A 17,718-nucleotide genomic window follows, 5' to 3' on the forward strand; every position below is an offset into this window, starting at 1 on the left:
ATTTATTTTTTATGTGCTAAACAGTACGAAAATATTTGCTAAAAATTAAAAAATATTTTGTTTTAAATATGACAAACATACCTTACTTAGCTTGAAAAAAAATGTTACTAGGTACTCACCAACCACACTTGAGTGCTAGTAGTTGGCCGAGAATTGCAGTGAACAACAAAGGTCATCTCCGAATTCTCCATCACAAATGCATGCCTATTATCTATGAACAACGACTTATACTGTGAAAACGATCTTTCCACATCACAGGACGTCAGACGTGCATATTTAAAGAGAGGAATGTCACAAACACCTACACCTGTCAATTTCACCTACAGGCACAACCTCCAATACTTGAGTAACTTTACACATTTTTTTATATCCACTGTTTTTCCCAAACACATTCTGGAATTTGTCCCTTAGTAGGCCTACTTGTACTTCTGAACCTGGTAACGAGTCTAGTTTAATTTCCACGGCACGCACCTCCCTGTTTCAGACAAGTTTTTGGATGTTTCGAGTTTTTTTTATGGTGTTACACGAAAAGCTTAGATTTGCTAATAGGAAAGCCAAATCGTTTTTTAAACAACCATCTTTCAGTATATCTTGAAGGATATCGATTGACGAAGCCCGATAACAGGGAATCACAACAATATGTAGGCCTATTGCCTTACTTGATGGGCATGAGCGAGAGGCGAGAGATTTGTTTAAATTAAATAATGTTCATACCTGAGCTCTTATCTGTTGTGTTTCACAAACAAAGCGTGGAATGAAATCATCTTCAGCAACAATAAACATTCCTAATTATGTGTTGCAAGATCTCTCCGCCTTGTCCATGTTAATTTATTCTCTACCAATAACACTAATATGCTGCCTAGCAGTTCTCAGAACTTGAGGCGATACTATTACGAAAATGGATACACCACACAGCGCTTAGAAACACGAAGCAACCAAGAATTCTTAAAAAAGATAACGTACTTCTGAGTGATATAATTGATTAAATTTTAAAATATTTAAAAGTTCTTGTAAAAAAATTATATAAGTAAAAAATCCCCAAGATTTATGTATTTATAATACGTTTCCTGAAAATATGTATTTACATAATTTTTTTGTGAAAATATGTGTTTTTATGTGAAATAAAATTCGGGTTTTAAACTTGAAACTTCATGTTCGGAATGTTTAACTTTGTTAATTGTGTTTTATCACACGCAAAAAGAATATTTAATTACATAAGAATCCGCTCCTTACTTATTATTAATGTCTAGTATTGATTCATAATGATTACAAGAAGGAGGACTCTTTGCTTCCATAATTAATGAAAATGATGATTTAATTGCGTAGGGATACGTTTTCTAAGTCACGTTACACTGGTACTTGATTAAACGCCCTGAGAATCTATACGTATAGATATTCCTAGAACAATTAGCTCTTATTTTCTAAATCATAACCACGCAAGTTCAACGATAAGAGTTATGGAACTGCTGCATGTATAGTTATGGACAGGCATCATGTAGGAAATAACCATTTCTGTATTTTAAATACTGAGAATATGCATTACCTTTAATATATTTAACTTGAGCTTTGAACCTCAATATATTGAGTATAATCCGAAAGTAAAAGCGTGCCAATGATCAACATTCCTTCTCAAATGTACCGACAAGATTTATTATTGTGACATTAAGAAATAGCCAGATGTCGTATACTGTAGAGTACCAGTAGGCTACTAATAAGTCCTTTTAAAAGAGTTTCTCATTATTAAAGTACTCAAAAACGTTAGCATTGATATCTCATTATGTCATATCTTCTTAAATGCTGACTTCATAGTAATTTCTGTAAAGAGTAACACAGATATTTTCATATTCTTCAGTTTTTGTCTATTGACTTATATTTTCGAAGAAAAAAATCTTAGTGTATACTTGAAATTTTTGGTCTGTAAGCTTACATTTCTTTTATTTATTTATTTATTTATTTATTTATTTATTTATTTTAACGGATTAAAAAATTCAAAAGAAATTCATTAGAAGCAATTTCGTGCAAACTATAATTTTATACCATCTTGACATAATGGGCTCAAATAAAATTACGTCTGAATTTTACAGGAAAAAATAGTTCGTTCATTATTATGTAATTACGTGCAATTACTAGACATTAGTAGGCAACATGTCTAAATTGCCCTTTTCTTTATCAGGAGTGGTGGAACGTGTTTTTCCGTCAAACTCTTCAAACATAATTTTGCAGTATAGGTACTAGTGCATTCTATATATTTCCAAAAATTGGAAATATAAAGTCCTATCATTAAAGCAAGCTTATAATAGCGTCGGTAAAACATGCATTAAATAAATGAAATGTATCAGCATTTCACTGTAGTCCGTCACTGACATAGTCGGTTTAGTTTCCCGCCTCACTTCACTCAATTCTATCGCAATACAAAATTTATTTTTGCCTCTTTAAGCCTGAAAATGGCTCTGCGATCGCTTTGCTCGCCGCGGGGTTGTGGCGCCCTTAATCCCGCCCCTGTAAAGTCTCGTGCCGTGACCACTCACAATGACAGCTCTGTTGAGCGACCGAGAAGGGGCGCCACACCCTCGCGCCCATGCGCAACGCGGGGCCCGCGCTCGTCTTGAGCCACATAATTCAATACTAGAGGATCAGCCAAGTTCAGAGTTCTTAGAAGGACGACCTCCGCCCATCTATCCTATGCGGTAATAGTAGGTTTGGGTAAGGGTATATAATAATGATAGTAATGTTTATGTAGGTACATAATATCCTGTAACACTGTTTTACAAGGCAACGATTATTCCACGAAATTCGAAGAAAAATAGGTGCACGTCTAATTTGGACATCTGCGTTTTGTAGAAACGTACCTATATAAGATACGGAGCAGATTTTTGTTAAATTGTAAGTTGAAGTTTAAAGGAATTAACGCTTTTATTTAATATGTAAAAGATACGGATTCTAGACCTCAGGTATACACTACCAGTCTTACTAATAAACCGTGTATAGTTTTTATACTAGACTTATGCAGAGTTGAGACAGAAAACGTTACTAATAAACCATGCAGAAGCGATGGACGTATAAACAGCCTGTAACTATACAATGGGAATTGCTTTGCAGTAGTTATATACACAAAACCCCTTGTTTAAGCGTTGTATATAGAGAAAAAATGGCCGCCCCTCTAACAGCTGTTCGTATCGACTGTCATTTTATGATGATGGTTGCCTAGTAACCAAAGAAGAACAAACCAAAGAGCACAGAATAATTAGAATAATATTACTGTAGCTTGTACTCTTTGACCAAAATATAGTATGGTAATCGATTAGAGCCAGTTGTACTATCGATACTTAACACGTCACACTAGAGCGCTCTACCGGATGCAATAGAGAACTTCAGATATTCTATTATCTTTCGTAACGAAGTAATGACGAAACTATGACGTAGCTGTGTAACAGTTGTACTGTTATACGCGACGTATGAAGTGATATTAGTAAGGAATTTACACACGACGTATAAATGAGCTACTCATTGTATAAGTATAAGACAGTTAAACGTCTGTATATAGAGTTTTTATTAGTAAGACCGTACAAGTCATGGTACTCCTTTTCCACTCATAGCGTATCTGACTACAAAGCCAGAAGATCCAGGTTCGATTCCTTACAGGAAAATTGATATTTATTTCTTATCCATAGGGAATGGGTTTGTGTCCTTGTCTTGTTCTTGGCCTGTCTAGTCTTTATTTTATCGTTTATTTAACACTCCTGCATCAACTGCGCTGATATGTAGCGTCAGTAGAATTGGTGATAGCGAAATGCTATTTGACGATTTAAATCCGAGATTTCGCCATGGAATTATCTGACATTCAACTTGCAATTGGAAACCCTCGGAAATAACCCAACCAGATAATCAGACCAAACAGGATTCGAACCCAGGCTATTTTAACCACATGATCAGGAATCCTGAAACTTGTGATGTTTGTTCAAAATCCTCCCAAGAACGAGGATGGAACCGATCAGAAGGGCCTAATTATTGAAGACAATGACTGCTGTTAGTTACTAATATTGCCTAATATCGTTTGTCTGACAACACTGACACACAGTGAAACTCCCATTAGTTAATAGTACGTACGACAATGATTTCCACCTCAGACATTTGCAATGAACAAACATTCATGTATTTGACTGTATTCATGGCTCAACGCAATGTCAAAAGCTCGTGTCTTAATCATTGGTAATACAACGGCTGGCCACCTGTGTAATAATAGATGTAATAGCAACCGTTTCTAGTCATTACTGTTTATAAATTTCTGAAGTTAGACTCTAACTGTTAGAGTAATAACGTTGGTATCGAGCAGTCCGAGTAAGGTAATCATGCGTGAGGTATTAAAGTTTTAGCACAGGCATTGTAAGTTTTCGAATTATGAATACCATTTGCTGAATATAAACTCGCAGGAAATAGGCACGTTCGTTACATAGGCTTCCGATGTTGAACGTGAAGAAGGTACGACGAATTATAATTTTACTATTTCAACGTCGTCTTCTACTGTTTTATGTATGCATAATGTATTTCGGAGTTTTTCCCCTCCAAATACAGTTCTGTTCACACTTGATCGCTTCTTCCTGTAAACAAGTAATGTGGATGCACCGTGACTCACTGAACTCTGCGTACATGGAAGGCATCAAGTCTGAACATAAAATTTGTTTATGTGATTCCTTATTTCTAAAATCCCCTGATATGGTCAACTAAAATCTGGAATACAAATAATTTTTTATTATAAAAAATATTAAGCGCAATTCCTTAGTGCAAAAAAATAAGGGAAATATGGTAGGGAGAGGTAATTGCGATGCAAATGGGATATAGTTGACATGTTATTGTCTATTGCCATCATTCACAGATAAGTTATTTTATTTTCCATGATAATAATACAGTGAATCATTGGCTTTATTTATTTTCCCATGAAAGGGGTATACTAGCAGATTTAACATTTTTATCGCTTTTCAATTCACAAGGCTCATATCCATAAAACCCCGAAACTAATGACGAGCTAGTAACAACTAGCCGACCAGGAGAACTTAATTGAATCATATTCTAAGCTACAGTTATTGTAGCGGCACTCTGTAGTACAATATCTATAATCCATGTTATCCTAATGTATAATCTCCGAGTCCCTACTAGATGTTTCCATTGTCTGGCAATCATACTCATGCCAATAGTGGTAACGCAGTGGTTGAGGTGCAGTTTTCGTTGTGGACTCTTAATTTCGTCGAAAGTGTCAAAGCGGTAGTCATGTTCAAGTTGAACGTTTTACAGTTTTAAAACTATTTTTATTTCTGAATATTCTAAAGAAAAATAATTGTATTATTATTAGAAAGAATATGGCGTAACTCAACCAGATTCCTATTTGTGGAAAATGTGAAATAAGTGAGATATTTTTGGTTTGCTATAGTTTTTACTTACATCGCTCTTCACGTCTTTTCACATTGGAGTTACATACATATTATAAGCGTAATAATTGCTAAAAATATAACACTATGTTGATGCCGGTAGTCTTTTTTGAGTAGTTGTTGTAACCTTTGTAGATGGTTTATGTTCCATAAATGGTGATTTTGTTTTTGGTAATGTATTACTCACAGACTATAATATAATATTATTTATTGTCCTTTGGTAAATTAAAAAAGCTAAATTCTGTGTAGAATAATATGTAGGCTTCTGACCATCGTAGGAGGTCGTACTTTTCTTTTTTCAAGTTATATGAACGAACGCTGAGTAGAACTTTTTTTGACTGATTTATTATTAAGCTGATCCTTAAAGTCTGGATCTCGATTTTTATTTAACCAGCTTCATCTGCGAAAAAACTATTCGCATATGTAGATGAAGACAAACATTGATGCAATTTTCATAGTGAAACTACTCGTAGATTTGGGTATATTAATTTACAAAACTGTATATATGTATGTGTATATATATAATATATATACTTTGTATATTATATAAATTAGTGCCTATACTTTTGGCAAAAGTGTCATTTTGTAGAATAATTTCTCTCTGCAAATTTAATCGAACATAACAAAATGTCTCTTTCTAAGGAGGTTTCGCAAGCGAAAAAACAGTAGCCTACCTATTAACCAGGCAAGCTAAAGTCTTGGTTGGCTTTTCTGATCCGACACATGTGAACTGCGAGGTGTGAGGACTGCCTCGCACAAATCCGGACTACACGAGAGAGTGCATCGTTTCTATAGGCTAGCTGCGAGATGCGCAGACCTCGCAACTCGCAGCTGTAGAAACCATTCACTCATCTCTCGTGTAGTCCGGATTTGTACGAGGCTGGCCTCGCACATTGCAGCTCGCGCGTCGGTTCAAAAAAACCAAGCGATTGCTTGGAAGACTGCGAAGCTAAAAGCCGTATGGAAAAATATTGTTGTTTGTTTCTTCCTTTTATATCTAGTTTATTTTGCATTCTTTAAAAAATACATAATGCTTGATAATCATCGATGGAGTGATATGACATAGGCCTATACTAAGAATAATTTAATACGCCAAAATATTACTTTTCCGCTGTTAAACTTTACCTGTCCCCTTACGAGACGCTTCTGGGCACACAGAATTCAGTACGGTAAACATGTCGATCAACTTGTGGGGACGTGACTTCCAAGACTAGAATCGGAGTTCGACGGTTTTGCTTGTACTCCGTTTGGCCACAGCAGCTGCTCTAGAAGTTATTTATTGTAACTATTCTAGCTGAATTTTCCGTAACGATTAATGAGAATCAGTACAAGAAAATAGTTTCATTTGGTTTACAGTGGTCAGAAGTATTTCGATGTAATGTAATATTTGCACATCACATAACGTTATGTAACCTTTATGTTAAGGATAATGTGCTGTTAGTGGCCTGTTTATTGAATAAAATTAAGTAAGTTAAAAAATGAGGCTGTGCGTTCTTGAATAATTCTAAAGAATTTTACTGCTCCATACCGATAACTACAGAGCCTAATATGTTTTTTTTTTTTTCAAACGATTGCTTTATCTAGTGCAAATTTAAGAAGAATTCTTTAAAGGATACATGTTACTGTTTTTAACAACCGTAAATATACCCTACACAGAAATATTGAAGAAGAAAGCACATTATAATTCTCAGTTTTGTCTTACACGAAAAGTAAATTTAATATACTTATGGTATTTATAGTTTCCTATCACAGAAGTCATAGTTCCAGGCATCGTATCTGACCAGTCACTTGAGTTTAAAACAAATGAGAGAGAGAGAGCGCAAGGATGATCCTCAGCCGAAAACCAGGTGACAGACAACATATTGTTTTCTCTTCCCAGAGAATGGTCTAGGCTTTGATCCCAAACTGTAGTCCCTGTGTAATTTTTATAAAATAATGATCTCCTGAGGTGTGGAATCATTCAAATGAAGAAGTGAATCGTCATATTGAATCAATCCGTCGTAGTGCCTTTACAATAAAATGTATTGATAAAGACAAATTTCGATGTACATCATAGAATTCTCTTTGTTAAATGTATATCATGGGCACTATTGCATGGACTAGACACTTGAATTCTGAAGGCTTTTACCGTAAATGATATAGAGTTGTTAGAAATGCGAACTTATCGCTGCCGACTTAAAATTCTATGAACTGACTGAATCACAAACAAAATGTTATGTGTAGAATGAATAACGAATGGGAACTTCTGCTGACGGTTAAAAGAAAGAAGACAGCATATCTTAGTAATATGCGTCAAGTCCAACGCTGTGGAGTAACGGTGAGCACCGTGAAACGAGCAGATCCAGGTTCAAATCCTGGTTGGGACAAGTTACCTGGTTGAGGTTTTATCCGGGATTTTTTCTCAACCCAGTAAGAGTAAATGCTGGGTAACTTTCAGTGGTATTATCACCTTCATTTCACTCAGACGCTAGATAACCATCACAGTTTACAAAGCGTCATAAAATAAACCAATAAAAAAAATCCGTTAACAAAAGTATAATTTACTGAAACTTGTCATTCAATAGAAGACTAAAGGAAGAAAGATTTTGCTTGGACAGAAATATTGCACAATGTAAGACAATGGTGAGATTTTACGAAATAATTTATTAATTCTGGGATATATTTAAAGATATGAGACAGTGATCATCAATACCGATTAGTGGTTAACGACAAAGGTACAGGATTTCTTCAGATATGTTTGTTTTATGTGCTGTTTTCATTTCATTACTGCATTATCATTACTCTGTTACTGTATCATTCCAAAAGATACTTGAATCCCGTTTTGAAAAATATTGGTGTAATGCAAACGACATGAGAGAAGTATCTTAAAGAATGATATTGCTTAAACATTCCTCTTTCCGTCGTTATCGATTCTGCATACACAAAAAATGTGCAAATAGAACATAGCGTTACTGACCAGCCCCCACTAATGACAGGTCAGTGAAGGGCTGGGGCGGTATCATATGGCGGTACATTGTTGTCGAAGGGTGCTGACCGCACGGCGAAACTGCAGTGAACAAGCCCCTTGGCTACTCACATACTGGATTCATCCCTCAAGACGAATCACATGTCTTCCTCCATGATTATATGCATGTTTACTTCCTAATAGCGGTGTTTATTTTATGTTCATAACAAACGTTTTGGCAACCTATCATTACTGTAGTTAATTTCTTTTATAAATCACTCTCAGCTGTGCTACTATTTTTTTACTTCTTTGTTAACTTGAATGTATAATCGCACTAATGAACGGCCTCTATGGAAAGTATTCGTTTGAATTAGGTCTTTTATCCAGTTGATACAATACTAAATTTGACTCCCAGCATTGAAGAATTTTCTCGGTGCCATTGAGAATGGATATGGATATCTTGTTTCATGTATTTTGTTGTTGTTTGTAACGAAGTATTTGCAGCATGCGGTGGCATTGTCAAGGAATTGCATAATTCCTGTATGTACGATGTACGTAATAATCCTTTTGAATTACAGCACAAAGGGATCAGTTCTATAAACTAAAGTTATTTGGCTCTTGCAGAAAAGTAATAAATTAAGATTGTATTGTTATTGTAGTGACTCTGTCTCTGCACTTCTACAACTCCAAGATTGGAGGAACTAATTTATATGAAAATTCACGTGTATTGGAAGGAATGGCATATTTCACATTTTCATACATTTACACAGTAATTAGTAATTACTTCACACCGCTGTGTATGAGAATTTTAATTAATCTGTGGAGGAAGCTGACGAAAACTCTGGTGCATTAAGACTTTCATTTGATCTCTTATGCTTACTGCAATCCTTGACAATGAGAGATGAGGTGACACAACTCTGTGAATGGATTTACCGCCTAGCAATGTCACAGAGATAGGTTCAGGTAATTCTGGAATAACCACCAGATCTACAAAATAACTCATCCCTCCAACTGGGTCCCCCCTACTATCTTCCAATACTGTGTCAGAGGTTAGTGAGAAGGTCTCCCGCCCTTGTAAAATACTTTCGTTCACAAATTGAGTGCTGTATTCTGAACTGCACTGACTATATCCTTACAGTCGGCGCTCAAATGGTTAATTTTACAGCATTTTCCTAAATGTTTTGTTTCATCTAATTAGGCCTATTTCCTTAAGGTTTTATATAAAGAAGTTTTCAAATTTCGATGCATTACAGTCACTAACATTCAAAACATTGGAACTACCACTATTATTATTATTATTATTATTATTATTATTATTATCATCATCATCATCATCACTATCATCAATATTATTATTGGTATAGTGTCATTAGCAGTAGTTGTAAAATTGGAATGCTGTGATTTATACCGTTACGTTCGAAACTATTTCTTATGCAGAGATTAAAATCGGGAAGAATATACTTGTTACATTTTGAGTTTTAATAAACATTCTCATAATAAACATCGTGAATAAACTAACAAGTAAATTAAGAACCTGAATAAAATCCTTCCAAAAGTTTGAAAGAACAAGCACACAGTCAATCATATAGGCCGGATATGGAAAATCGCGTTTCCGATGTGATGAATATGCTTCCATTTGTATCACTTTTTCCATTTCTTCGCAGACATGATACTTTCTATATATTTGCTTAATGAAAGAGTGAATACAATAGTAACTAATACTCGTACCATACTTCAATGAAATGCACGTGCCGTAGTTGGTTAGATGACTATCTTGTGGATTTTTCTTTATCTGAGGATACTTTAAATTTGTGAATGACAGAGGGCATGTGGAATCAATGCTTTAAGCAGAAATGTAGGTCTTTTCGTGTGTATTTATGTATAAATACACACTTTATATTTTAATCGAAGTTAGGTTATACTATGGAGAATGAATAAAATTATACATAGATATGTAACCTCATAATAAGTACGTACACCTGCTCGCAATCTCAGGCGTTCGAAATTTCTTTGTTTATGAACTGTACCTGAAATCACACGCGATTTATTTAACTGAATTGAAACAAACATTATATCGCGGTTAAATTGGAGACCATGATTTCATATACTTTCTCCTGCTGATATTAATTTTCAGCATTTGAAGAATTCAACCAGACATGATGTTGTTGTTGTTCTTTGTACTGTTTATTTAGCGACGCTTACAACTGCATAGATTATTCAGCTTCGAAATTTAATTCGGGCGAGAAATGACCGACGAATTTTTTCCTGCAGTCCTCTAACAGGAATAGGGTTCCCTACGTACCTTAAATCTATGAGACGGGATCCAGAGTTTTACTTCAGAATTCTTATATCATCCTTGACCGGATTTAAATCAGCGAATCTCGAATTGAATGGCCAGGATGGTATTATTATGCAATTATAATAATATTTTATTAAACACAAACAGGAACAACTATTAACCGTTTTTTTTATTGTTCTGGAGACCTGACTCCGGACTTCGCAGAGTGAGAGTAATTGTGGAGTATTGGTCAGGTGGAACGGGAAAACCCCGTTGTTATAAAATTATGAAGGTGCAGTCTCACTTTAACTAAATTTCAGCCACCGATGTAGCTCAGGTGGTAGTGCGTTTGCCTACTGATCTGGAGCTGCTCTTGAGCGTGGGTTCAATTCCCTTTTCAAGGTATCTCCTAGTTTTTTTTTACCAAATGTAAGGCGAATGTCAAGTAATTCTTGGCGAATCCTTGGCTCATCTCGCCAGTTATCTCGCTATCACCAATTCCATCGACACTAAATAACCTAGTATTTGATACAGCGTCGTTAAATAACCGAATTAAAAAATAAATGTTCGTTGTAATTATAATTTCACTGTAGTAATAGTGCAAATATATGGATATATTTTCATAAATAAGAAATTTCTTTACGAAATTCTCAACAAATTAAAATGCCTATGTGGTACACCGGGTCATTTCGAGCAACTAATAAGGAACATTTTTCCGTTGCTAGCAGGATTTCCAGATTCTCTCATCAGGAATCCAAGACAGGTGATGATACTGCGTACCTTAACGTAACTACATACATATTTCAATTAATTCAATATACAATACAACTATTTTATTCGTTTTTTGTATTTCTGCTGTTTATAGAGGGCCTACATTTTTAAGTTTGTTACATTTTTCCTAGTTTATGAAATGTCCTTTGAATTATTGATGATGTGTGAGACAATAATGTCATATTACATCCTGATCTATAGAGAAAAAAATTATGATACAGTGTTTAAATCCTATAATAATTAACCAACTTCCAAAGAGAATACAGAATAAAGATACTGTATAATACCTAATACACACTGTAGCATTATCATTTTTATTTCAATACAACCAGATAGGAGGCGCCAGGCCGCGTAGATATTGGTTGGACAGGATCTTGAAAAAGTGAATAAGGATTTTTTTAAATAATTTTATAGAAATGAGCAAAAAATTATATTGTTTCCCAATTTTTTATTATATTCCGGAACAAATATAACTCAATCCAGGAAACAGGATATACCATTAAAATACAGAACAATCCTGGGAAATCTAGGACGTCTGGAAACCCTGGTTCCTAGTGATATCCTAACATTTCTTCAGTGTATGTCTCTTATGTCGTCGTCAGATCATCATCATCATCATCATCATCATCATCCAACGAACAGGCTCTTCAGCTTCAGAATATGAATAAAGTTCAGATCTTAGCTCTATATTTGTTTCCTGACTTTGCAACACAGAAAACAAAGAGAGATTAGCTTAATTACTTAGATAGCACATAAGTCATTCATTACAAACACGCTAATAAAGGAAATTCAGGTAAGAGGAAAATTGTAGACTTAGCATACATACTGATCTCCTCTTGCGTTCACAAACTGCAGCCTTCATATAGAGGCCGTTCATAGAATTGAAAGTGTATTGATCTTTGGCTGCAGATAACTTGGCGGGAGTAAGTTCTGGTCGTGCAATTGGGAAATGACAATTTCTGGAAAGCTCTTGCAAGCGAGTGATCGCTATAAATGTTGCTTGTGCTTTCCTTAAAACTAAAATAATTTAGCTTAATATTTTGTGTTCATTCATGGATTTGTGGTTGTAGCTATTCAAAAAGCGTACATGCTCTCTCGAACTCATTGCAGTGTCACCATTCTTGGGAAAACTACTATCTTCGAGTTAATGAGTTGTAATATAGGCCTGTTACCCGACTGTGATTGACAACTAAGGATAAACTAGGAATGGAAACTGATTCAAATTTATAAACTCGATATTTATAGTTTGTTTTATTATCGAGTCAGAGTTTCGATATGTGGGTAATCTTTCGTGATCTGTGGTTGACAAAATGACAGCTTTCTACAAGAACTTCATGTACATTAATATAAGTTGCATAATTTCATCATGCATATCTGAATAACCTTTGACATTTAAAAGAGTCGTCAAAAAACTCGACGTCTTGATTATAATACCGTGACTGAAGTGCTAGGTGCATGCATGTAGAGCACAGATCGTTGGTAGATGTGCATTGTGTGTATTTCTGTAATTACACGCGAGGCCAGACATTACAATTCATGCTCAACCAACACACTCACAATAGGATTCGTGTGACACATGTAACGCATTTGTTTCCATTTCTGAATATAAACGTCGAAATTCTGTAAAATATGGGGCTATTCTAAATTAGTTACTAAAAATAACTGTAATACCTCTGTACTTACAAAAGAGTTCCGTGTATCATACTGATAATTTTTTAGGAGAGCTGCTTAAATATTTCAAACAGTTCTGTAAATAAAATGTGTTTTTAATGTTTTAATCTAAATCTTTAAAACGTGTTATCTATATCATATAATTAGAATTTTAAAATTAGTTATACATGCACTTTTTATATAACAATGTCATAGATGTACTAGCAACAACAGAACCATTGATACAATGGAACCAATTTTGTGTATGTAAATGGATTAAACACTTGAAGAAAAATGTCAGGAATGGGACAATTTGTTATACGTTACAAATGAAGTTCTAGCTTTTAGCTTATTTTCCTGAACAGTAATTTAAAATAAAAGCGTAAATTAAATAATTTACTGGACATCTAATTAAAAACATGAACTTTCTTTTCTCGCATTACGTTGCATACATGTAGTTATTCTTATAAGTGGCTGAAGTAAGTTATTCATTCATTCATAGTGTTCTACCTAGGCATTTCACTGCAAACCCAGCATTCTCTAGTATTTCCTATTTTCTGCCTTCCTCTCTGTCTCATCACATAATCCATATAATTGTCTTAATGTCGTCTATCATCTCATATCTTCTTCTGCCTCGAATCCTTCTCCCGTTCATCATTCCTTCCAGTGCTCCTTGAGAAGGCACTTTCTTCTCAACCAGTGACCAAGCCAATTCCTTTTCCTCTTTCTGATCAGTTTTAGTATCATTCTTTCTTCATCCACTCTTTTCAAAACAGCTTCGTTTCTTATTCTGTCTGTCCGCTTCACACGCTCCATCCTTCTCCATATTCACATTTTAAATGGTTATATTCGCTTCTCTTCATTTCGTCGTAATGTCCATGTTTCTGCCCCATACAATGCTATACTCCACAGAAAGCACTTCACTAATCTCTTCCTTAGTTCTTTCTCCAGAGGTCCGCAGAAGATGCTCATTTTTCTATTAAAAGCTTCCTTTGTCATTGCTGTTCTCCTTTTGACTTTTTGGCAGCAGCTCATGATACTGCTTATAGTATACCCCAAGTATTTGAAGCTATTATATTGTTCGATATATTACTTGTATGATGGTTAAAGTAGACATAGGTCCTATGTTATTTTTTAAATTTGCTATTTAATGACGCTATACCAACTACTGGGTTTTATTGTCGGTGGAATTGATGATAACGAGATGGTATTTTGGCGAGATAAGGCCGAGGACTCGTCATAAATTACCTGACATTTGCCTTACTTTTGGAGAAATTCTCGGATAAGACCCAACCAGGTAATCAGCCCAAGCTGGAATTGAAACCACTCCCGGGCGAGCCCCGAATCAGTAGGCAAACGCGCTAGCGTCTGAGGTTCTCAAGTGACTGATATTTATGTTATTAATGTTGCGTAAATTCGCATAAATAGCGTTTCGTACATTGTAGCAGTATCTAGTATGTATTATTGTTTACGAAAATTGGTACCTATTTAAAATGTAGCCTATATAATATTTTAAGAGATGTTAACAGTCTATAACCGAGACGTAGATGGGAAGATAATATTAAAATAGATTTGAGGGAGGTGGGTTATGATTGTTGAGACTGGATTAATCTTGCTCAGGATAGGGACCGATGGCGGGCTTATGTGAGAGCACCAATGAACCTCTGGGTTCCTTAAAAGCCATAAGTAAATAAGTAAGTAAGTTAATAGTCTATGATCCTCTGATTGAGGTTCTGGCTGATATATACATCTATTATCAGGCAGTACATCTCACTTGACGATATATGTCAGAGGAAGATAATTGTTTGTATGCGTCTGAAGTCTGACTAGTGTAATATATAGCTAGTCGGCGTTGTATACAATGGAAGGGGAAAGAAACAGGCCACCCTATCCCAATATCTCCTGGCCTAGTTGTCTTATAAATGGTGTCTTCTTGGTATCACTTGTGAGGTTCAGACCTATCTTCGGACGTTGACTAAACAACAATATTCTATTATGAGAAATCAAGTTTCGCAAGTTGGCATATACCTGTTACTGTACATAAAATAGACCTAAGCCTATTTCGAAAGCGAAATCTTGTCGCACTTCTTCCTTTTCGATCATTATTGTACGTATTATGGATATTCTGTCGGCGAAGCTGACTATAGTATCAAGTTTTCATAATTCTCTTAAAAGACCGATCGTGAGTCATGGATTTTTATTTTAGTGTAGGGTATATTTATTTTTCGTTAGAAGGAAATACAGATTCGTAGGGTAGCTATATTTGTTACGTCGTAGACAGAAAAAGTTCAAATTGTGCTACCTCCTTTATTTCTAAAATTAGGTAAATTTACAAAATAATTTTGTGTAGGTGTTTTCTGCCCCGATTTTGTATTAATATGTATTCAGCTGAAGGCTTAATTCTGGAAATAATACATTTTTATATAAAAATAGAATCTTCAAGCTGTAGAAAAGCCGGTATAGTTTCTATCAGTTGGTTATTTTTAAAATAATACTTACAGAAAAGAAAAAGCTATCTGAATCTTTATTTTCATTAGGCATATTACTGTATTAGACTCGGTAATCGAGAGGAGACTCATTAATCTTGTACGTATCTTTAAGGGGTTAGGTACAGCTTACAGCAGTAAAATTTTGGAAATATTCAACGTATTTTTTCCTCCTGTACTGTATCTTGTACAATAATGAAAATGGTATTTGTAACACACTGTCCTTCTGTTATATGAAAAAATATTTTTACGATTTAAAATATATATATATATATTTATATTTACTTTTTTTTTTTTTTTTTTTTTTTTTCAAAATTCATTTCGCTGTGCAGTGATGAAGCATTTCCCACATAACTAAAAAACTATCCAATATTTTGGGATATGACATTTTTTGTCTGTATTTGTGCATGTTATATCTACAATATGATGCAAGATCACTTCTCTACCTTTGATAATATTGTCTGATAAAAATAAATTCATTTAAAAAATGGTCAAGTATCAGTACTTTCTTCTAACACAAAATAAGAAAAAATAGTATTTATTAAGGAATGTATTTGAAGGAGCATGATATTGTAAACATGAGTTTCAGTAATAAAATAAAAGAGAGAGAGAACATGAAAAAGTTTAAAAGTTTATGAATTATGAGGGAAACGCTTCATCACTGCGCAGTGAACTGCCACCATTTTGAATTCGTAAAAATTGTAATTTTTTTTAATCGTAAAAAATATATATTTTTAAATATAGCAGAAGAATAGTGTTTTACACATACCATTTTCATTATTGTAAAAGATACAGTAATGGAGGAAAAAAATGTTGAATATTTCCAAAAATTTTACTGTTGTAAGCTGTACCTAACCCCTTAAGTTATGAGTTCCAGAAATAACACGCTTGTACTGCAGCAGTGTCATATAGACTAAATTTTGCGTAAGTAATAGGTTACATTTAAAAATATATCTTCGTTTTCAGTTTAGGAAAGATACTGTTTCTATTTCGAGGGCATTTCCGTTGTTCAGTTTTGGACACACTGTTTTCTATTAACTTATTAGATCCGTTTTCATATGTTATATATATATATATTTTTTACATCTTCTGCCATAGAAATCTGTGGTATCATAAGATGTCGACACGCAGAAAACTCAGTGCGGCGAGAAATAACTACTGGTAACCTGTAATTTTGTCTGGAATACTTTCCGTCAAGGACAAGATTCATTTAAGACCTGGGGACTGTGGTTATACTTTCCCTCCGTTGATAGTGTGCTAAGAATTTTTATCTGTTGATATATTTAATCGAAATGACACGAATTCGATTGCATAGAGAAAAGAAGTAGATTCATTTTCTCTTCAAGAAAATTCTTACGATCCAAGAACCAGTAAGACAAGGACCGAGGTTTCATTTTCTGACATTAAAATGACCGAGGTATGAAACTTAGTACTCATCTGTTGTCAAAATAAGAATGCCGGAGACTTCTTCTGTAACTCTGGCCCTCATGGTGTGCACATGATGAACGTTAGAGTGAGAATAAACGCCACTACTGTTGATACACCTTCTTAGGAAAAATAATATATCACCTGGGTTTTCGTTGATTGTGTAGACGTGTTAGTATCCGGTTTCTATCTCATTCATCAAGATGCGGGCCGACGTGTGTCTCCGAGAATCCAGACTGCCCCCAGTCCACTGAGTGGGCACAGGGTTGAGGTATTGGAGTGCATAGCCTATATTGTTCAGGCAGGCTTGGACAACCTTGTAGGTCACCACAGATCGAGTCAGACCAGAGAGATCAAGGTCGGTTAATGCCGACTCCTTAAAGGTTTTGGATACTGCCAGAAACACTCCGTAACATAATGCAGTAATAGTAACTTTAGACGTGAAATTGGGAGTCCCTAGCAGTTGGACATTACAGCTCCAGCTGCTCGTGTGTCTGGAAGTAGGTTCACGTTTTGTAATTTACGCTCGGCATGCTTTAAAGTCCGGATGCCTTTTCAGGTTACGGACCCACAAAACGCTTTGGCTTCCCAAGCATTCATAATATAACTGCCATGCTAGGAGGTCTGGAGTCGGCCATTACATTTCACGGCTCATTTTGGAAATATTACCGTTTCACTGAATTTGACATCTTAAAAATCGAGGCTACATTCTTTTCTTCATCAATGAAAAAGTCTGTAGAA

General features: G+C 35.0%; 1 protein-coding gene across 6 annotated transcripts in view; it reads left to right on the forward strand.

Annotated features, from left to right (window-relative positions):
* Tet (Ten-Eleven Translocation (TET) family protein) overlaps positions 1-17,718 on the forward strand; it is a 546,910-nt gene that overhangs the window by 116,426 nt on the left and 412,766 nt on the right. The gene's annotated exons all lie outside the window — the stretch shown is intronic.

This window comes from Periplaneta americana, chromosome 2 (assembly GCF_040183065.1).
Source record: "Periplaneta americana isolate PAMFEO1 chromosome 2, P.americana_PAMFEO1_priV1, whole genome shotgun sequence".
In the NCBI taxonomy this organism is placed as follows: Eukaryota; Metazoa; Arthropoda; class Insecta; order Blattodea; family Blattidae; genus Periplaneta; species Periplaneta americana.